Source organism: Hibiscus syriacus, unplaced genomic scaffold (assembly GCF_006381635.1).
Source record: "Hibiscus syriacus cultivar Baekdansim isolate YM2019G1 unplaced genomic scaffold, ASM638163v2 tig00110773_pilon, whole genome shotgun sequence".
Taxonomy (NCBI): Eukaryota; Viridiplantae; Streptophyta; class Magnoliopsida; order Malvales; family Malvaceae; genus Hibiscus; species Hibiscus syriacus.
The window spans coordinates 199,936-223,464 of NW_024062855.1; the positions used below are offsets into that span (position 1 = coordinate 199,936).

At 32.9% G+C, this 23,529-nt stretch overlaps 1 pseudogene; it reads left to right on the forward strand.

Annotated features, from left to right (window-relative positions):
* Positions 1-1,194: 1,194 nt before the first annotated feature.
* LOC120139754 lies at positions 1,195-5,524 on the forward strand (annotated as a pseudogene).
* Positions 5,525-23,529: the final 18,005 nt, after the last annotated feature.

Below are 23,529 nucleotides of genomic sequence, written 5' to 3' on the forward strand. Positions count from 1 at the left end.
GTATCATCTCTAGAGATGGTAACAGATCGAGTCGAGTTAAATTTTTTTCACACTTAAACCTTAAAAATTGAAGCTCATCCACACTCAACTCAAACTAGGTTTAGGAGGGTCCCATCCAATCTCAACCTAATTTTTCAAGTTAAAATATGTACATGACCCGATATATATATTCATTTTTATTAGATGAAACAATGACCTAATTGAAAAAATAAAATAGAAATGAATATTATTTTAGTTATCTTTAAATATATAAAAGATAATTATACTACTATGTCATTTTAGATATGATTTTTTACCTTAAATTTAAATCTAACTCGATCCATTCACACCATAAAGAAACATGAATCGACCCAACTAAATATGAATTTTCAAAATAAAATCAACCTGATCGGGTGAGTTGTATAAAAACTCATCGGGTTCAGATAAAAGTTGTTATATTAATCGTCTCTATAATAATTCTCTATAAAATCTAATCTAAATTAATCGAACAACAAATAAAACATAAATGATAATATACAAAAGAAACTGTCTATACCAAATAAAATATCTTCTAACTTATTTTGTATCACAAGTCAAATTAACATCTTTTCAATTTATAAAATATTCATATACTTTCTTCAAATAATAATAACATTAACATATATAGTATCATTATATTTTTCACATTTTAAAATAAAATTTAACTCATATTTCGATTATTTTAAACTGATCCACTCACGTTTAATTGCTAAATATTTTTTATATAAATACTTTTTACGTAGGATATTATAAAATATAATATATATTAAAAAATGGTTCAGGTCTTCTCTGGTTTCGAAGAGGATATCTTAAAACCGCTTCATCTGAAAATTCGGGTCTGGAAAAAGAAATAAAAAATAAAACAAATAATGAGAGATAAAAAGGGGTTGTGTATGTGCATTCAATATTATTTTTCTTCTCTGACTCTCATTTCTATCGTAAGAAAAGAAATCTTCTTTTTCTTTCAAATTATAACCGACTCTCTTTAATTTTTCTCTCTCTTTCTCTCTCTCGATCACTATTGAGCTGATGGTGGAGAAAAAAATGATTTGCGAAGGAATAAAAGGAAGGTGGTTTTGCTATTAATGGTGGATTCAAACAAGTTTTCGTCAAGTAGAACAAAAAGGACAATAGGAAGAAGAAGCTTAGCTAGCTTTGGTTGGCCTTGTTATTTTCATGGCTACCAGTAGAGGCAACATGAACCACTCCATCCAACTACAACAAAACCACCACCTCCATCATCATCAAAATCAGCAGAAGCAACAGCAACAACAAGAGCATAATCAACATCATCATCAAAACCAGATTCCTTATGCAATGATGCAATCATCTTCCATCCCTGGAAACTTCATGTAATCTTTCTTTCTTTTTCTTTTTACAGTATCAGATTAAGGATAGAAAGCAAAACCCAGAATTCTTCATCTTTACCTCTACCTACTCTCTTTTCTTTTTTCTTCTTGGAAATGTTATTTTTTGTTTTTGGAAATAAGCAGAAGCAAAGATACTGGAGCTTATGATTTGGGTGAATTAGATCAAACCCTTTTCCTCTACCTTGATGGACAAGACCCTTCCACTGTTCAAGACCAAAGACGTGAGTGTTCTTTCTAAGACTATCAATTTTTCTTTCTTTTTTTTCTAAAAAAAAACTATTTACTAGAAATTTTCTTCCTCTTTTTCGTTTTCTGCACCTTCTGTTACGAAGATTCTTATTCAGAAAGGTCCTGCTTTTTTATCACAGAAAAAACATGTTCATGTTTTCAACAGATTCAATCTGCCAGAACTTCCTTTTTGACCAGATCCTAGCAGAAACAAATCTCTGAAAGAAACCAAAAAACTAGCTAATTTTTTCTTTTATTTATTTATTAATTATGTTTTGAGTAGAGCTCTGGACCATGACTTGTAACAGACACCTCTATGATAATGAATTCCTTGAAAATTTTCTTTACATGTACTGACAAGTGTACGTTTAGGGGTATGGGTGTTCTTTGCCTTTTTCCCCTCTTTGTTTCCCCTTCTGTTTTGATGGAACAAAGCTACAAATGGATGCATGATGATCCCTATGTTTTCTTTCTTACATCTCTTCTCCTTGTCTCCCTTCCCTTCATTTTGGGTCTTTCTTTATTCCCCTTTGCTCTCTAATCATCTTATAGTCTCTTTTCATTAATGTTTGTGAGATTATATTAAATGCAGTTAACTCTGGAATGAGGCCTCCGACGCTGAACATTTTCCCTTCACAGCCGATGCACGTTGAGCCACCATCATCATCATCAACAAAAGTGAAAACCCTAGTATTATTTATATTGATCTGGTGAGTTGAATTCTATTTAAATACTAATTTTTCAAGTGGGTTTGTTTTTGTATTTGGTAGACAAGTACAGGATTAGTTTCTCCATCAACTACTAGTTCAAAAGACCATCAGAGCCGTCCATGGAGTTGGCCAACCCCAAAACTGATGCTTCTTCTTCTGATCCGAACCATTCAGCTAAAGCTGTCAAGGTATGATTGGCTCTGAATGAAAAAAAAACATAAAATATATAGAAATCTCATGCATTATCTTATTGAAAGAAAGACCGAAAAGACTGAGATTCCCATGGTTTTGATTTTTTTTTTGTTTAAATTTAGCAGCGCGATGGGAATGGAAAAGGGCCAACTTCAAGTTCAGAGCAGGAAGGACCCAAAACACCAGACCCTAAGGTGAAATTATTTTTGGACACTTTGTTCTTTCTTTCGGATCAATATGTAATATTTCGGATTCATTTTGGAGCAGACACTAAGAAGACTTGCTCAGAATAGAGAGGCAGCAAGGAAAAGCAGGCTGAGAAAAAAGGTCAGCCCGTAAGCACTGGTTTCTTAGGTGCAAATCGTTTTTCTTTCGTTTAAACAAGGCTTAATATACAAGAATTTACATATAATCACAGGCTTATGTTCAGCAATTAGAATCAAGTAGGATTAGGCTTACCCAACTGGAACAAGAACTTCAAAGAGCCAGAACTCAGGTGATCATTCCCTCCCCTTAATCTCCATAATTTCTTAAAAGAAAAATACCCATGATTCTATCTGTGTATATGTATGAAATCTTCTGTTTTTTTAACTGTTTAGGGCATGTTTTTTGGTGGTGGTAATATCTTAGGAGGAGAGCAAGGCCTTCCTGTTGGTATTAACAACATAAGCTCAGGTCATCTCTTTCTCTCTCTCTCAACTCTCTCAAATACATATATGTATTTCAGTTTGTGTATAAGAAAGTGAATTTTTATATTATGTTGCAGACGCTGCAGTGTTTGACATGGAGTACGCAAGATGGGTGGAAGAGCACCATCGACTGATGTGCGAGCTCCGAGCAGCGGTTCAGGAGCACCTAGCGGAGAACGAGCTGCGGATGTTCGTGGACAACTGTTTAGCACATTTCGACGAGATGATGAGCCTAAAAGGGATGGTGGCGAAAACCGATGTGTTTCACATTGTGTCTGGCATGTGGAAGACTCCAGCCGAACGGTGCTTCATGTGGATTGGTGGATTTCGTCCTTCTGACCTCATCAAGGTACTCTTAACCCTATCCTTGCTAAACCAAATTATATAGTAAAAGCCAACAGGATAAAGGATTAAAAGCTACTTATATTTAATAATTAGAGGTCAGATTCCTTTCCCTCTATATTATAGGTTACTTCCCCTCACCCCCACACTGGAATTAATATCAACTTTTTTAAGTATCTTTTCATATTTTTTTAGTCGATCACACACATACATTGTACGGATATAGATCTTCAAACCTAAGACCTCAAAATCTAATATTTGAGACCATTCAATGAATTCAATTTAATTTTTTTTAAATGTAATGATTATATGCTTAAGCATCCAATATAGATAAAGATAATTTTCAAATATGTATTGAGATAGGCAAATAGTACGTCTTACCTACATGAGTGCAATTTGTTGGGTGGCAATGACAAAGGAAACTATATATCTTATACACACATATGTGGATAATCAAAAGATACATAAAATGATAAAAAAAAATTGAATGAAGAAGGTGAAGAGAAAGTCTTTCTCAAAAAGGATTAGGGCAGTTGTTCTTGTGATAAAGCTATGTCTGTTAACTACAATTTGTGGCAATGGAAAAAGAGAGAACTGCACTCTTCTCCTCTCTTCTTTTTCTTCTCCTTCACGGAAACCATGCATGCACCTTCTTCTCTTTTTGTTTCTTGCTCAGAAATCCAAGCAACTTCTGTTTCAGTTCACAAAGGAAGCAACATAATGTTTAAGGTGTTGGTGCCTTTGTTTTTCAGGTCATAGTGAACCATATTGAGCCATTGACGGAGCAGCAGATAATGGGCATATGTGGGTTGCAGCAATCGACACAGGAAGCCGAAGAGGCTCTATCACAAGGCTTGGAAGCTCTGAATCACTCTCTTTCTGATATTATAACATCTGATTCGCTCAGCTGCCCTCCTAATATGACTAACTACATGGGCCAAATGGCCATCGCCATCAACAAGCTTTCCACCCTTGAAGGTTTCGTTGGACAGGTACTCCAACTTCATCATCTGATATAATTCAAGTAAGCTGCAGCAAGCTTAAAAGTATTTACATATTGAGTAGTGTCTCATGCTGATGGGCCCTCCCTTAAATAATGCACATATATAGACATCCAAAAATATGCTTCATGTCCATATGTTTATGATGTCATGGTCGTAACCGTTGTACTTAAAAAGCCATATCCTCCAACTAGCTTTTCTTCACCATTATTGGTTTAACTTATTGTTGGTGGGAATAAGTTTGTCTCATCGGTTGTTAGCGGTTTACTCTTTCTAATTTAGACAGAGATCCGTGACTGGTGATGTAACGGCCATTGTCTAGTGTTTCTACGTGAGAGAGATGAATAAATTAGGGGGGATGGAAATGGTCATGATCCCCTTATCAATTGTGGTTGAGAGGTATTTATAGTACCTTAGCTGAAATCTATGGCTATTTATAGGTGATCAAATTAGATAGATTTGATTGTAAGATCTTAAATTTCATTTTAGTAAATCACGTGAGTCTGATAGAGGTCTTATCTATATTATAGTCACGTGCATGGAGTATATGGGGGCATCAATTGAATTCGTAGGTGGAGACACTATTTCTGAAGTTAAGAAAAACTTGCTAATTGTGGGAATTAGGTAGCTTGTTATAACTAGATAAAGCTTAATCATGCTCCATTTTTTAAATTTGCATCTTTCGTCTTCTATTGTATGTTGATGTAAAACACTTTCTGTTTACTATATAATAATTTCAACATTTTGGTTTGAACAGGCAGATAATCTGAGGCACCAAACAATGCAGCGGCTGCATCAGATACTGACGACCCGTCAGGCTGCAAGGTGTTTGCTGGCCATTGCTGAGTACTTCCATCGCCTAAGGGCTCTCAGCTCTCTCTGGTTGGCTCGACCTCGCCAGGAACAATAGAAACCCTAGCGATCCCCTTAATTAAGTTTCTCTTTCATTATTGACGTCTTCCTTTGATATTTTCCCTAAGATTTCTACATATATAGATGAATAGATTGACTATGAATAGATTACAAATTTATAATTATACAACAAGTTTCTCTCATTATACTTATTTTTCTTCTTTTCGACAAAGAAATTTACAAAACAAAATAAATGCAATGATTTCGCAGCTATTTCTGACTTATTACAAACACAAGAATTAACTGGTTAAGAACAAGAAAACAAGGTTTGGTCCCCTTTTCATTTATATTGGATATTATATTAATACTTCTTCATGAAATGAATTTGTCAAGAAAAAGGGATGCCCAGTGTTGAAATATATATGTCACTTGTTTGGTCATAGCATAGAAAATGAGAAGATCTTCATGATGTTAAGAATTAAGTATAATTTTATTTTAAGTTTTTTTTAAAGAATTTTTATTTCAAGTTTTTGTAGTAAGTCGTGAATTTAATTTTTATATTTTTATATTTTTTGAAATTTCAATTATAGCTCAAACAATATAAAGAGTATAACTCTTAGATTAATTTAGATTTTATGATCGAATTTCAAAGATCAAATCATCAAACTATCATCGAAATTATCTAAAATTCAATTTTATATTTTAAAATTTATTAAATATATTAATTTTTATAAAACCTTAAAATTCACTTAAAATGTCTCAATATTATTATTAATTGTAAAGTACGTAAATTATTGATAATAAATATCTCAAAAATAATTTCATAAAGTCCTATGTTAAATTATGAAATAACATATATAAAGAATTTATTTAATCAATTAAGAGAAATATTCAAGGCTTTAATCATCCAAATACTGATATAATCTTAACATCATGTACTATTTGGAAGGAAGAGACAAAGAAAAGATGAGCTAGAAAACTGAATATGGTATGACATTGTATATCATAAATAAGATATTAAATAGAGATGACATGGTAACACTATAAACAAAACAATACTAGAGTAAGCATAAGAGTAACAATAATTAATGTACATGCAAACAATAGCTAATAGACATACCAATATAAGCTAGTAAGCCCAGTTACACATTCATCAGCTAACAACACCAAACATTATAGGTTCCCATGACCCAAATTCATCCTTATGTCCCCTAATACTGTGAGTTGACCTAAATAAAAAACACTAGGAGCACTACAACAAACTTGTTCTCTAACGGCGTTTTTAGCGGTTTTTTAGAGTAAACGCCACTAACTTTAAACATATAGTGGCATTTACATTTCAAACGCCATAAAATGGTAACTTTAGCGGCGCTTGTTTACAAATGCCGTAATAGTGTTCACTTATAGTGGCGTTTTTTCGACAAACACCGCAATAGAGTAGTATTTAGCGGTGTTTTTATACAAACGCCACAATAGGGTTAACCTATAGTGGCATTTGTGCAATAAACGCCGCAATAGATTAGTACTTTAGCGGCGTTTTTATACAAACACCGTAATATGGTTCAACTATAGTGGCGTTTTTTAATAAATGCTGCAACATATTAGTACTTTAGCGATGTTTTTGTATACAAACGCCGCGATAACTCGTACTTTGTGGCGTTTATTTGACAAACGCCGCTACAGATATGTACTTTAGTGGCATTTGTCTTTACAAACGCCGCAATGTTGTATAATTTTAATCGTGCGAAACATTTTTCCCTTTTTCTTTTTCTCATATCCATCGGACATACCCAAATGCCGACGTAGAACAGCTGCTACTCGTTGCAGCTCGAAGCCGTCAATGCCTCCATCGTTACTCCATCTCTTTTGAACCTCTTCTTCCCTCCTATTCCCTAAAAACTTACATCTCTTTCGCAGCAAAATCCCTAGCAGCAGGCGCAAAATCAGTAAAAATTATATATTTGTTAAAGGTATGGAAAACTTTAAATCATTTTTTTAATTTAATTATCAGTAAAAATTTGTCTCTTTTTATTTTGACTTTTCATTTTATAGTGCCTGACTGTTGTCGTATCTTTCTCTAATACAGTAAAATACTTGCTGAAAGTTACTGCCAAGAAAAGGTATTTATCATTTTCTAAGAAACAATTCATGATGTTTTTATATATGTTTTGATTCAACATATTAATTGATGATAGCATTTAGTAACATTCACGATTTCAGCTTGGTTTGCACAAAGCTGAATTGAACTTATGATTTGTTATTTCCTATTTGTTTCAATTGTTGATGAAGATTGAGGTTCTGCTTGATAAGAAAGATGAAAAAATGGGGTAAGAATGGAGATCTTGGTAATCTAACCTGGTTAAACACCAAAGTGGAAAACTGGTTTTAAATCTTGATCATTGGAATACCATGTTCCCTTCATCAACCCTTTCAATCGTCTTTATCGATCGAAGCCTAAACTCTGATCTTGTGGTTGAAGTTAGAAATTAATATCCATTTTGTTTTGGTTGGCTTACTGAACTGCAGAACATCTAATTTAGATGGCCTATCTGATGATTTCATTTTTTTCATTCGGCTAGTATACAACATAGCGATAGGTTTTGCTAGTTTTAAACTTAACCTTATTCTTGGACGATAACTAATCCTTCAAACCCATTCAAAGTCATCTTTTGATACTAGTGATTGCTTTTGTATCAGAAGATAATCTTATAGTTGATTTCATGTTCATGTTCAATAAAAAGAAAATAGACAATTGGTGTAGTAATGTGCCACTTTGTAATCTAAATGTTCAATTAGGTGGCTTAACAATGAAATTATTGCTTTTTTCTCAATTGAAGCAGTGCGGGAGCTGTTATCGGTCAGTTTTACTTTTACATTACATAGGCATTTTAGAGATACATACATTTTAGGTTGATAATTTTGTATGCATCAATTGAGCATTGTGCATGTAATAGTGTACCATGAGGAGTTGTAAATGAGCAGAGTATGAAACATTGTCCAAAGGTTTGTTCTTTTGATTTTAGAGGACTATTTATGGGTATTCAAGGATCCATAATCATTATAAATACCAGAACTAGAAATAGTCCATTTCTTTAAGTGTGGTTGCATGTCGAATAAGGTGACTCTTGTATTATTGAACTTTCCAATATAATGAAATTTATTGTGGGAAAGTTCTCATAGTTGAAGAAGTTGAGAAACTGCAAGATCGAGTCGCCTTGACTTTATGCAATCTGGAGAAGATATTTCCACCTTCATTCTTAACAATTATGGTGCATTTGCTAGTTCATCTCTCATGAAGCTAACTTGGTGGACCAGTTTCTATCGGTGGATGTATCCTATAAAGAGGTATTGGTTGGGTTATATGTATTCAATATATATCGAACATATCTTTTAATGAAAACTATTATAATAGTTGTGTTTGGTGTCTAGGTTTTTGTGCAAATTGAAGTTACTGTTGTAATAAGCGTTATCCAAAATGATCAATTGCTGAAGGGTATTTGACAGAGAGTGTATGACTTTTTGCTCTAGATATTTGGAAGACGCTGAAACAAGATTGATAGAAATAGAAATGAAGTGTCCATATGAATAACTTAGCTGAGACTTATTTGTTTGGAAGTTATGTGAACCACTCGACAAAGTTCAAATTGCACAGTTAGATGAGAACTCTTGGGTACAAGTACACCGATATGTTCTTTTCCATCACGATTCATTAGATCCTTTATGAACGTAAGTTTTACAATAAAAATCCCAATATACTTTCTCGTGACCTTTCATATTTCTCTTTCTTTAACCACATAATCTTCTACCTCAATGAGTTTAAAGAAGTCTTAAGATCTCAATCACGCTCCAGAAGAATGCATCAGCTACACATTCAAAGTGATTTACAGAAACTTTCATGAATGATTAGGGCATACGGTAAGCAATAACTCCTTCCACGACACAAAATTATGTACAACTCTTATTGTTTTAATATATGTATAAATGCTAACCGATTTAATTCTCTTGCGTATAGGTTTAGAGTGGAGAGAAGCTAGTGAAAAGGTTAAATGACTTTCTCAAGGTCCGAATAGAATTGTTAAAAAAATATAATGTCATTATCACTAATGGGTTTAGGTTTCACACAAAATCTTGTGAAAGATTAAGAATGACACAAAATTGTGGAGTATTTGTTACTTCTTCAACTACAAATTATGCTAGTGCTAGAGACAACCATCATGCGGAGGGAGATGTAGAATATTATAGAATCCTTACAGATATCATTGAGTTGGATTATTATGGCAAAAGAAAGGTTGTGTTATTTTGGTGTGATTGGCCTTATGTAAATAGTACTCAAAGAATTAAAAGAGATCAATTAGGTTTTACAATGGTGAACTTTTCTCGATTACTTCACACTAGTAAACAATTGATGGACGAGCCATATGCATTTTCTTCTCAAGTCAAACAAGTTTTTTACTGCCACGATCCAATGGATGATGGTTGGTATGTTGTACTTCGTAACACCCCTAGAGACTTGATAGACATCGGGGATGGAAGTAGAGATAACATAGAAACAAGATTAGAAACTTTTCCTTTTGTAGAACAAAATTTAGATGAACCTATTATTGGTACTAGTTCACACTTCCAATAGGTCCGGTATGACATGGATGAATATATTTATGAAAATCTGTATGACATAAAAATGTAGTTAGATCTTGTATCTTAATTGAGTAATTTATAATGTTATCATTTATATATGTTGATGTCGTCGAATATATATATTACTAGTATTGTTGTCGGTATTTACTAATATTGTTGTTTGTTTATTTCAGATATTATGTCTAGGAGAAAATTAAGTGATCTGCGGATTGTTCGAGATCCTCAGAGGAGGAAGAAACAAATAATGAAGAGTCGATTGGTGTTGGATCTACAGAAGTTCCGAACACCGTTTAATAAACTGTAGAAATTGAAGGTAATATTCGACTCCTTATTTAAATGGTGATTGGTTTTCTTATTGACTTGATTTTGAAAAACTACACTAAATTATTTCTTATGTACCTGAAAATGGTCAAATGCGCAAGAGTAGAGGTCGTACGATAATGAAGGAATTGTACCAACTTCCTCTTAGGGACCGCGTTAGAGTTTCAAGTAACAATGTCGGTCAACCTATTGGGACAGAAGCACATGTTCTATCAGGTTACCTAGGCGTAATTGCACGAAATGCAAGTATTCTATCAATCAATTATGAGTCATGGCGTGCGATCCCGAATAGTAGCAAAAACCAAGCTATGGATTGCATTAAGGTAATAATTTCATTGTAAAAAAATTATACATTGTACTTCAATAGTAATATATATTTACTTTCAACACTTGTATAAATTATAGGAGAAATTTTCTTTAGAGGTCTATTTCAAGCAAGCGTAAGGAAAGAAATGGAGAGACCACAAGAGTTTCTTAAAAAATAATTATTTTAAGAACAATCTCAACCTTGAAGGAAAGTTGCAAAATGTCCCACCTGGAATGCTTAGATATCAATGGGAAGATACATAAAGGTTTTGGAGTTCAAAGAAAGGAGAGGTATGACGCACTTTAAAAATATATTATGTCACTGATTATTGACTTTATAAGTCATGTGGAGTTCAAATTGTAGGACCGAGATCATGTTGATATTGCTAGTAGACAAAAACAAAAGTTTACTCACACTGCTGGATCGAAGAGTTTTGCTCGTGTAGCTCATGAATAGGTATTCGCGTTTTAATTATGATTATTCATATAATCATTTTAAGTTGGTAGCATATAGTTTTTAACATTTTTTCTATTATTTCTTACATTTTTGTAAGTATTAATTTATATTCTACATTGTAGGAAATAACGCCCGACAGTAGAGTTGGTCGAATACAACTCTTTGAAATGACACATACAAAAAAAAGATGGGTCTCCTATGGCTCCTGAAGCTGTAGAAATTATGGTATATTTACTGGACATAATGTTGAGTTAATCGATCGATGGAATCGACCAAGAGGGGGGTGAATTGACAATTAAACTTTCGGTGGAAGCTTTTGCAGAAAATTGAAAAGATTTGAACAGCGATTTAGAGTGGTTTGACTTTCTTAACCAAAGTCTACGTCCACTACCTTAGCTATCCACACTAAGGATTTTCCAACAAATTCACTAACTTGTTCTTTCTTTTGAGGCTAAAGAGATAACCTTACAACTCCTTTAAGAATATACCCCAATTCTTGAGAACACTCTTTCTCAAAGAGAATATTACAAATTTGCAAACTTAATGAAAAACCTCACAAGGAAAATGTGTTTGCACAATTCTAGAACAAAGAAAAGAACACTAAAAATGAATACAATTGAGTACAAGTAATGTTCTTGAAAGCAAAATGAATATTGAATGAAAAATAGGCTTGAAATGCTCAAACTTGAGGTTTGATGCTTTCTCTTTGATTCTCTCTTGATTCTTGTTTCTTGTTGTTAATCAATGGCTTCCAAGCTTTTTTTAAATACTCATTGAATCACTTCTGAACGTTGGAGATCATTAATGAAGTCATTAGAGCCATTATTGTGTGAAAATAATTAATAAAATCAGTTGGGAGCGTGTGTTCATCGATGCATAGAGCTAGTGCATCGGTACACTATGTGTAAAATTCAAATATTTCGACCGTTGGAACACTTAGTGCATCGGTGCACTAAGAGTGCATCGATGCATAAAATGTAACATCCTCAATACCGGGTTAGTGACCAAATTGTAAAGTTTTAGAAATTGGTGATTAAAGTAGGATAATTGAATAGTTCAATGATTTATTGGAAATATGATAAAGGTTATTTAGTAATTATTGAATGAATTAAAGGGTAAAATGGTAAATTGACAAGTAAGATTTTTATATTTCTTTTATAAGAAAATGAACCACGTGGGAAAGGAGAGAATTATCCAGAGTATTCTTTCTTCTTCTTTCTCCTCCCGTATCTCCAAGATCAAAGGTGAGTTTCTTTGTTTATGGATTAATTGTTGATTTTAAGGTTGGGTTTTGATTATTAGATGATAACTAAGCTTAAAGAAAGCTTAAGTTATCTTAAAATCAAAGTATGATGGAGTTATGAGGGATTAAAGATTTGAGGTTCTTGGGTGAAATCTTGAAATAGAGTTCATAACTAGAGTTGGAAGTTAAATTTGACTTGTCAAGGGTCTAATTAAGAAGTTAGAAGCCATAGAATTGGAATTAAAACATATTGCAAAGTTGGTTTAATTCTTGAGTTACATATGAGGAATAGAATTTTGAAGTTAAAGATGGTTTATATAGATATAAATTGGTTTAAGCATGTGTATATGAGTTGAGAACATGAAAGGGGATGAAAGATGAAGCATTTGAGTTGATTTGAGTAGGTTACCGAAGTGAGAAGAGTAAAGAGCAATGTGGAGCAAGACAGGTCAGTTCTCCTTACCAAAGGTCAGATCAGAAGAAAGGTGAATAATATGTATTTTAATACATAAAGTTCTAGTTGGCATGTATTCAAAATAATATATTGTATAAGCTCTGAATAGTTCGATAAAGGTTTTAAATAAGTTATATGAAATATTAAATTTTAAATTACTCATTATTTTATAAATGTTTTTGAAAAGTCAATGTGACACTTCGAACTCGGATCCGGGTCGGATACAAGTTGGGGGTGTTACATAAAATGCATTCGATGTTTTAAAATAGCCTGAGTGCATCAATGCATGTCTTGTGCATCGATGCATCAAATGCATTCGATGTTTTCATAAAAACCTGAGTGCATCGATGCATGGTATGTGCATCGATGCATAAAATGCATTAGATGTTCAATATATTCAATGGTGCATCGATGCATGGATTGGTGCATCGGTACACTCTTTTGAAAAATTGATTTTAGGCTCGTTTTTTGTTCGAAATACTTTGTGAAAATTGTTTCAAAAATATTTTAAGATTAAAACACAATTTTACACTTTAGTAAGGATTGAAATTGATCTTTGAAAGACTTGGAGTAATATTTTGATATTCGAGTAATTAAATCGAATATACTTAGAAAATCATTTGTAAAATCTTAAAAGTCATTTATACTTAATTTGTTATATCGAAACATCAAAATGTTTTCAACAATCTCCCCCTTTTTGATATAACAAAACATTTGAGTAATTTTAAGATTTTCTTTGAACATAATTTTTGTAAAAAATTTTGAAAATTAATTTTACTCCCCTTTACTATATTTTCCCCCTTTTTGTTAAATCAAAAAGACTCTAAAACGTTTTTAAACAAGATTTTTAAAAAAAATAAGCCAATTGTTCTTTATAAAATTAAAGCTTAAGATGCTAAGATCAGAAATAGAAGATAGATTAGCCATTAGTTTTCATAATCAATATTCATAAACATGTAATGGATAATTGGTCAAATATGTCTAATGATGCAAAAATAAGTATTAATATCAAAAAGAAAACTCAAACCAAACATATATATATATATATATATATATTAAGATCTAATATCCAAAGCAACCAAAATATAAATCCAAACAAATTCAAACATCCAACAATCAAAGTAAAACAATCCAAAAGCATTCAAAATGTTTTAACAAGTAAAGTTCTAAGTTGATCCAAAACAAAAACAAAGCAAGGTCTACTCGTCCATTGAAGGATCGGGAGGAGGAGGAAATCGTGCTTGCATCTCAAGAGTAAGAGCATCCATACGTGCAAGCATCTCCCTTTGAAACTCCATTTGTTGTGCTTCCAAAGTGTCTAAGCGATGATTCACCGCTTCGTTGTTTACAGTTAAATGGGATTCGATGGAAGCAAACCATAGATCAAATGTCTCAAAAAACGAACGGAAATATGGAGGCACTTGATCCTCTTGTTGTGCCGGGGCATTATCGGGATCGTCAATATCTTGAAATAGCCCTTGAAGTTTCGAATCATTGTCTGTAGCCGGTACCGGTGGAGGTGGAGTACGAGAAGAGCTAGGAGCAGGAGGTGCTCGTGAAGAAATTGCTCTCGGAGTTTGCTTAAAGGGTCGATAAACCCATTGACCAGTTTCCTCATCCTATTTTCAATCAGCTTTCTTCAAGGAGGTGAGATTGATTTGGTTTTGAAGATGAATGAGATTGTCAAGAGAGACGTTAAGACCGAGTTTGATAAAAAGATTACTAAGTAGACACCCATAAACTAAAGTTTCGACATGTTTAGAAGGGACAACATTTATGGTATCTACTAGTTCACTAAAAATGATTTGTGGCAAATTGATTTTCCTGTTATGTTGGATACAATGTATCTACCATAAATCCCTAATACGAATAGTGGAGTACCTACCTCCGGATGGTCTAAACCACCAAGAGATCATCAAATGGAGAAATCGATCATGATGAGATCGTAGAGTACTATCAGTAGCATTAGGAAGATAGGGATATGCCACAGTTTTTTTTTCATTATATAAACCATTATCATCTAGCCCAAACTGTTTGGCTATAGTCTCGGAGTCAATATGAATATATTGTCCTAAAAGATAAGATCTGATTCCTATAGTCCCACATTGAGTCTGGTTTTGAATACATACCGCATTAGAGTAGAAAATACAGACTAACTGATGATAGACGATTAGTTTTAGGTTAAACAATGTATCAAACTTCCAGGATTTGAGAGTTGGAAGGTATTCGAAGTTGATATCTATCATGGCTTGAACAGAAGGAATACATTCTTCCCGGATTTTATAAGATTGGAAAGAATTCATGTACCTATGGTAGAGTTCTTCTCTACGACGTTCAGGCATATTAAAACTGGAACTTATAATGGTAATATTGGGATTGTTTGGATTTGAAGGTTGAGGAGGAATGAGAGGTCGATTTGAACGACTCGATGAAGAGGACCTAGGTCGTTTTGGATTAGACATGGTTTAAGGAATGGAATAAGATGAGTAACCTGTAAATATAAAACACATGTATGCAATATAATCAATACCAAAACTCAATTGAGTCTGCAATAATTCAAGGTTCTCTAAACCGAGTCCTAATGGGCAAAGTTTTTGAAAAACTAGTTAGAAAACAATGTTTGAAAATTATAATATGTATAGTTTTTCATGAAAGAAACATAATTGAATCAAAAACATCAAATTTAAAATTAAATTAGGATTTTCGGGAAAAAATTATTATTATTTCGAAAATTCAAAAAATCATTGAAAAATTGTGAGTTTTTGATGAAATTGGTTGTAAAATCTAGTTTAGAAACATCATATAAGCAATTCCCGATATTTTGTTCAACCTAGAACTAATCAAAACTAGTTCTAAATTCAAAAATTAATAAAATAGAGGTTTTTGAAATATTACCTTGAAAAAAAATCGGATTGAGTGGAATGTGATGATGTTTTGCACGATTTAATAATGTTAACAGGATTTGGAGATGTAATGCTTGAAGATTCTGACTATTTTTTCGTTGATTTTGAGCAAATGGTGAGTATAGGGAAAGAGATGGACGAACGGCGGCAAGGGAGTGTTTTTAAGGGTTTTGAGAAAAAGAAGAAGAAACAGGGTTATTCAAAACCCGACGGATACATCGATGCATGGCAGTGTGCATCGATGCACATTCAAGGAGTGCATCGGTGCATCTTCATGATGTATTGATGCACATTCAAAGGGATGCATCGATGCACTATTTGGTGTATCGATGCATTATGCACAAAAATGTCAAAAATCTTTTTTAAACACTTAAAATTCTAAATTATTTAGCTCTAGTGGTATTGGCAACTCATATATTGAAAATTAATTATGTTCAATCAATTTTATCCTTAAACATTATTTGAACATATAATAAATTTTCACTAAGAATCATAAACTCCCCCTAACTATTAGCAAAGAATGCAATCAAAAGAGTTATTTTTATAAGCATTTTCTTAAAACTAATTAAAAGTGCTTAAAATTATTTTAAACACTAAGTGAAGATAGGTAGTTAAACCTAATCCTCTCCTAAGTGTCCAAAATCTTTCTTTGTCAAAAGGTTTTGTAAAAATATCCACTAATTGGTGCAAAGTATCAACAAATTCTAGAACTATATCTTCCTTAACGACATGGTCTCTAATGAAGTGATGTCTAATTTCAATGTGCTTAGTTCTAGAGTGTTGAATGGGATTTTTAGTGAGACAAATAGCACTAGTATTGTCACACTTGATCAAAAAGTTGTTGTTTCATCCATAAAACTTGTGCATAATAACTACCGGCTGAAATGTATTCCGCTTCAGTGGTAGATAATGCAACACAATTTTGTTTCTTTGAAAACCAAAAATTCAGCATATTTCCAAGGAATTGGCAAGTACCAGAGGTGCTTTTCCTATTTAATTTGAATCCTCCATAATCTGCATCAGAGAAGGCATGCAAGCTGAAACTAGAGTCTCTAGGATACCAAAGTCCTAAACTAGAAGTGTCCTTAAGGTATCTAAAGATCCTCTTAACGGCTAGTAAATGTGATTCTTTAGGACACGATTGAAATCTAGCACATAAGCAAACACTAAACATAATGTCCGATCTACTTGCGGTTAAATAAAGCAAAGAGCCAATCATTGACCTATATTATTTAACATCCACACATTTACCTTCTTCATTTATGTCAAGCTTTGTTGATGAGCTCATTGGAGTGTCATGAGGTTTCCCATTTTCCAGTCCAAACTTCTTGAGCATATCTTTGACATACTTAGCATGATTGATGAAGATGCCATCTTTTCTTTGCTTGATTTGGAGTCCCAAGAAAAATGAGAGCTCCCACATCATGCTCATCTCAAATTCAATTTGCATTAGCTTAGAAAATTCTTGGCAATGAACATCATTAGTAGAACCAAATATTATATCATCAACATAAATTTGAACTACTAATAAATATTTACCTTTATGCTTTAAAAACAATATAGTGTCAACCTTCCCTTTTGAAAAACCTTTTTCAATTAAAAAGTTTGACAATCTTTCATACCAAGCTCTAGGAGCTTGTTTTAAATGATAAAGTGTTTTTGTCAATTTAAAAACATGATCTGGAAATTTTGAATCTTCAAAACCAGGAGGTTGTTCCACATATACTTCTTCTTTTATAAAACCATTTAAAATACACTTTTAACATCCATTTGATATAATTTAAATTCATTGAAACATGAAAATGCTAATAACATTCTAATTGCTTCCATCCTAGCGATGGGAGCGTATGTTTCATCATAGTCTATGCCCTCTTCTTAGTATACCCTTGAGAAACAAGTCTAGCCTTTTTTCTCACTATTACCACTTTCATCAAGCTTATTCCTAAATACCCATCTAGTACCTACAGTAGATTTATTACTAGGTCTTTCTACTAATGTCCATACTTTACTTCTCTCAAATTGATTTAATTCTTCTTACATAGCCATAATTCAATGTTCATCATTTAATGATTCTTTGATGTTCTTAGGCTCTATGCATGAAATAAATGCAATGTAATTACAAATATTTCTAAGAGAAGATAGAGTAGTTACCCATTTGGATGGATCACCTATAATTTCACCATCCTTGACATAGTTGTACTCTCTTGGAAAGATACTTCCCTTTCTTCAATGGTTGGATTCTTGAGAGGATCATGAGTTTCTTCATCTTTTGTTTCTTCTTTTGATGATGATTCTCCAACATCATGTCTAACGTTATTTGCTTGCATAATACCTACATCATCATCAACACAAGAATCCTTCCTCGGAAGGGGATTTTCATCGAAAACAACATGTATAGACTCTTCTACAACTAAAGTTCTTTTATTAAATACTTGATAAGCTTTAGAATTTAAGGAATAACCCAAAAAATTCCTTCATCACTTTTAGCGTCAATTTGCCAAGTTTTTCTTTATCGTTGTTTAAAACAAAATATTTACATCCAAAAAGATAAAATAGCTAATGTTAGGCTTTTTTATTTTGAAAATTTCATATGGAGTTTTCTTTAAAATTGGCTAATCATTACTCGATTTACAACATGACAAGCGGTATTTGTGGCTTCCGCCCAAAAATATTTTGGCAAATTATTTTCACAAAGCATGGTTCTAGTCATTTCTTCTAAAGTTCGATTTTTCCTCTCAATAACTCCATTTTGTTGAGGGGTTCTAGGTGTTGAAAATTATGACTAATACCAATAGAATTACAAAACTCAGTAAATCCAAGATTTTCAAATTCAGTGCCATGATCACTTCTAACACTAGTGATAGAATAACCTTTTCTGTTTTGGATTATTTTTGAAAATGTAATAAAATGTTCTAATGCTTTATCTTTAGTACTTAAAAATTGAACCCAAGTATATCTAGAATAGTCATCTACCAAGACAAATGCATATTGTTTTCCACCCAAGCTAGTAGTCCTAGTTGGCCCAAAAAGATCTATATGGATCAATTGTAATACTCTACTAGTTGATACATCATTAATGGATTTAAAAGAAACTCGCTTTTGTTTTCCTTTAGCACAAGCATCACAGATTTTATCATTATCAAATTTCAGTTTAGACAGCCCACTTACTAAATCTCCTTGGATTAACCGTTACAAAACACTCATGCTAGCATGTCCTAGTCTCCTATGCCATAACCAATTATCATGCTCATCTTTAGCAACAAGGCATAAATTAGTCATATCTATGGAATCTAAATGCACCATGTAAATGTTTCCTATTTTATGATCAACAAGCATAATCCGATTAGATGCAATGTCAATGACTTTACAACTATTAATATCAAACATGACATCGAATCCTTTATTGCACAATTGACTAATACTCAATAGATTATGCTTTAATCCATTCATATATAAAACATTATTAATTTGTATGGAAGAGGTATTGCCTATAGTACCTATACCTTCAATGTGACCTTTTGAATCATCACCAAAAGTCACTTTTCCTCTATTTTTAGCGTTAAGCTCAATGAACCGGCTTTTGTCTCCGGTCATGTGTCTCGAGCATCCACTATCAAGGTACCATGAATTTGAATTTGTTTCCCGTGCCTTGTAGCAATGCTCCTTTTCCTACAAACATAGATTATTTTTTTATTTTTGGTACCCAAATTCTTTTGGGTTCATATTCATTAGTTTCCAAAATCCTAGTCCCCTTAGGTATCCATTTGTGTAGGATAACCTTATCTTTTGTAGTAATGAGTTCTTTAGGAACCCATATACTTCTAATGATTTTTCCATTAGAGGTTCTTTGGGGACCTCTATGATTGTAGTTTCTAAAATTTTTCTGACAAAGTTGGATTTTGAATTTTCTCCTTTTTCAAAACGTTTTGATCCAACTTTTCAAAAGAAGATTTAAGATCATCAATTTCCTTTTGATGATCATCATTGACTCTTCAAAGTAAATTTTGCAAATCAGAATTTTTCTTTTCAAACTCTTCTAGTTTGATTTGCAAATCTTTGATTTTACTTTCAAGATCATTGTTGGTCTTGGATATGAGATTATTTTTATTTTCAATTTGAACTATCATTTTTGTATTTTAAAATAATTTCTCATATCTGAAGCTAACCCATTATATTCCTCTAATAACTCATTATAAGATAAATCATCTAAATCAAATGAGTTAGAGGTTACCTTAGAATCTTCCCCCAATACATCAAGCACAAGTTTGCTACTTCTTGTTCCTCTTCATCGAAACCTTCTTCATCGCTCCATGTAGCCACATGAGCCTTGTGCTTATTCTTTGATTGACCATTTCTCTTCAATTGTGGGCAATCATATTTGACATGCCCTGATTTTTTGCATTCATAGCAAATGATCGGGTCCTTTTCTTTTGGTTCATTCTTGAAGCCTTCATTTCGTTTGAATTTTATTCCTCGGTTTGGCCTTATCATTTTTCTGAACCGTTTGAAAAACAATGACATCTCCTCGTCATCATCATCTTCATCCGAATCACTCTCATCTTTTGTTGATTTGAGAGCAACTCCATGTTCTTTTCTTCTTCTTTCCTTTGGTGTCTCGTCAATCTTATCGAGGTCCACCTCATCTTCAAGCATCATTTCATGAGTGAGGAGGAACCGATTAGCTCTTCAAGAGTTAAGGACTTTAGGTTCTTAGCATCGATGATTGCCGTCTTCTTTGATTGCCACGATTTTAGAAGTGAGTAAACTAACTTCCTCACAAGCTTTTCGTTTGGAATGATCTCTCATATGATTTGAGACCATTGACAATCGTTGAGAATCTATTCGTCATAGCTTTGATATCTTCATTTGGTTTCATCTGAAATTTTCATAGCTATGTGTTAGAAGACTAATTTTAGATTTTTTACCTCGTCGTGCCTTCATGAGTAACTTGTAGTTTATCCCATATTTCTTTGGTGGTTGTACAAGATGAAACTCTTACGTATTCATCTGGTCCAAGAGCAAAAATACGATATGGATGGCTTTGGAGTTGAGTTGGAACATTCTTGTCTCTCATTCACTCCACAATCTTGGATGAGTGAGAGGATTGATATATCCGTCTTCTACAACATTCCATGCTCCAATGTCACTTGCTTGAATGAAATACATCATCTTATTCTTCCAATAGGCATAGTTAGCTCCATTGAAAAAATGAGGCTTGTTGACGGGCATCGAATCGAGACCGGAGTCGAAGTTTGAAGTGGAGGTCATTGATGACTTGATTATCGATATAACTCTTCCCGAATCGACTCAATATGCGATTAAACCTTCAAATGAGTGAGACTCTGATACCAATTATGATTATTCATATAATCATTTTAAGTTGGTAGCATATAGTTTTTAACATTTTTTCTATTATTTCTTACATTTTTGTAAGTATTAATTTATATTCTACATTGTAGGAAATAACGTCCAACAGTAGAGTTGGTCGAATACAACTCTTTGAAATGACACATACAAAAAAAAGATGGCTCCTAAAGCTGCAGAAATTATGGTATATTTACTGGACATAATGTTGAGTTAATCGATCGATGGAATCGGCTAAGAGGGGGGTGAATTGGCAATTAAAATTTCGGTGGAAGCTTTTGTAGAAAATTGAAAAGATTTGCACAGCGATTTAGAGTGGTTCGACTTTCTTAACCAAAGTCTACGTCCACTACCTTAGTATCCACACTAAGGATTTAACAAATTTACTAATTTGTTCTTTCTTTTGAGGCCAAAGAGATAACCTTACAACTCCCTCAAGAATATACCCCAATTCTTGAGAACACTCTTTCTCAAAGAGAAGATTACAAATTTGCAAACTTAATGAAAAACCTCACAAGGCAAATGTGTTTGCACAATTCTAGAACAAAGAAAAGAACACTAAAAATGAATACAATTGAGTACAAGTAGTGTTCTTGAAAGCAAAATGAATATTGAATGAAAAATAGGCTTGAAATGCTCAAACTTGAGGTTTGATACTTTCTCTTTGATTCTCTCTTGATTCTTGTTTCTTGTTGTTGATCAATAGCTTCTAATCTTGTTTAAATACTCCTTGAATCACTTCTGAACGTTGGGGATCATTAATGAAGTCATTAGAGTCGTTATTGTGTGAAAAAATTAATAAAATCAGTTGGGAGCATGTGTGCATCGATGCATAGGGCTAGTGCATCGGTACACTATGCGTAAAATTCAAATATTTCGACCATTGGAACACTTAGTGCATCGGTGCACTAAGGGTGCATCGATGCATAAAATGCATTCGATGTTTTAAAATAGCCTGAGTGCATCGATGCATAAAATGCATTCGATGTTCAATTTATTCAATGGTGCATCGATGCATGGATTGGTGCATCGGTACACTCTTTTGAAAAATTGATTTTAGGCTCGTTTTTTGTTCGAAATACTTTGTGAAAATTGTTTCAAAAATATTTTAAGATTAAAACACAATTTTACACTTTAGTAAGGATTGAAATTGATCTTTAAAAGACTTGGAGTAATATTTTGATATTCGAGTAATTAAATCGAATATACTTAGAAAATCATTTGTAAAATCTTAAAATTCATTTATACTTAATTTGTTATATCGAAACATCAAAATGTTTTCAACAAGTTGGTAGCATATAGTTTTTAACATTTTTTCTATTATTTCTTACTTTTTTGTAAGTATTAATTTATATTCTACATTGTAGGAAATAACGCCCGACAGTAGAGTTGGTCGAATACAACTCTTTGAAATGACACAAAAAAAAGATGGCTCTCCTATGGCTCCTGAAGTTGCAGAAATTATAGTATATTTACTGGACATAAAATTTGCATTATGTTATATTGATAGTATGAAATTGTGTATTTTAAATAATTCTTGAATTTGTTCTACATTCTTAACTGATTATAAGGAAAAATTGAGCGATAAAAGGGTAGAATATGAAGCTACGGCTTCATCCCATGCTTATATTAATGCGGAGGAGATTGAAAATCAAGTTATTGCTGAAGTTTTCGGTCCTGAAAGATATGGTTGAGTTCGCTGACAGGGATCATTCGTTACTCCAACCAAATTATTTGGATCCAGCTCGTCTCAGTACATGTCATCACACAGACAATCTTCTCAACAAGAAGTTATTCGATTAAAACAACAACTAAGTCAAGTTGATGAAAAAATTGCTCAAATGAAAGTCGAAGCTGAAGCGAAAAAAGCAGCGCGAGAAGCATAGAGAGAAACAACATTTTTAGAGAAAATAAGAAGAACTTCAAAAACAAATTGAAGTTATGAGGCATATGATGCAGCAGAATCAAATGAAGAATTCATCATCCTAGGTGTTTTCTTAGCTTAATGCTTACTTTATGTTATTGAAAAATGTTGAACTACATTATATTTAACTTCGATGTTTGTAAACTTTGATTTATTTATGTTTTTATTTATTATTAATTAATTCAAATCTTAATTAAATTTACTGCAAGTTGTTGGATATTGTTATAGGTTAAATTTGGGTAATACAAAATACGAAAAAGATATGTTAAAACCAGTTTCGATTAGCGGCATTTTAGGGGGAAAACGCCATTAATGGAGTGCATATTTATCGACATTTTTACGATTAAACGCTGCAAAATGACCAACTTATTATGGTGTTTCTGCCAGACACGCCGCTACATATTTAATATATTGGGCATTTGTGACCACAAACGCCGCTAAATATCAAACATGTTTCTGCAAAACGCCTATAAATATCAAACCTATTGTGGCGTTTGTATTCTAAAACGCCGCAATATAG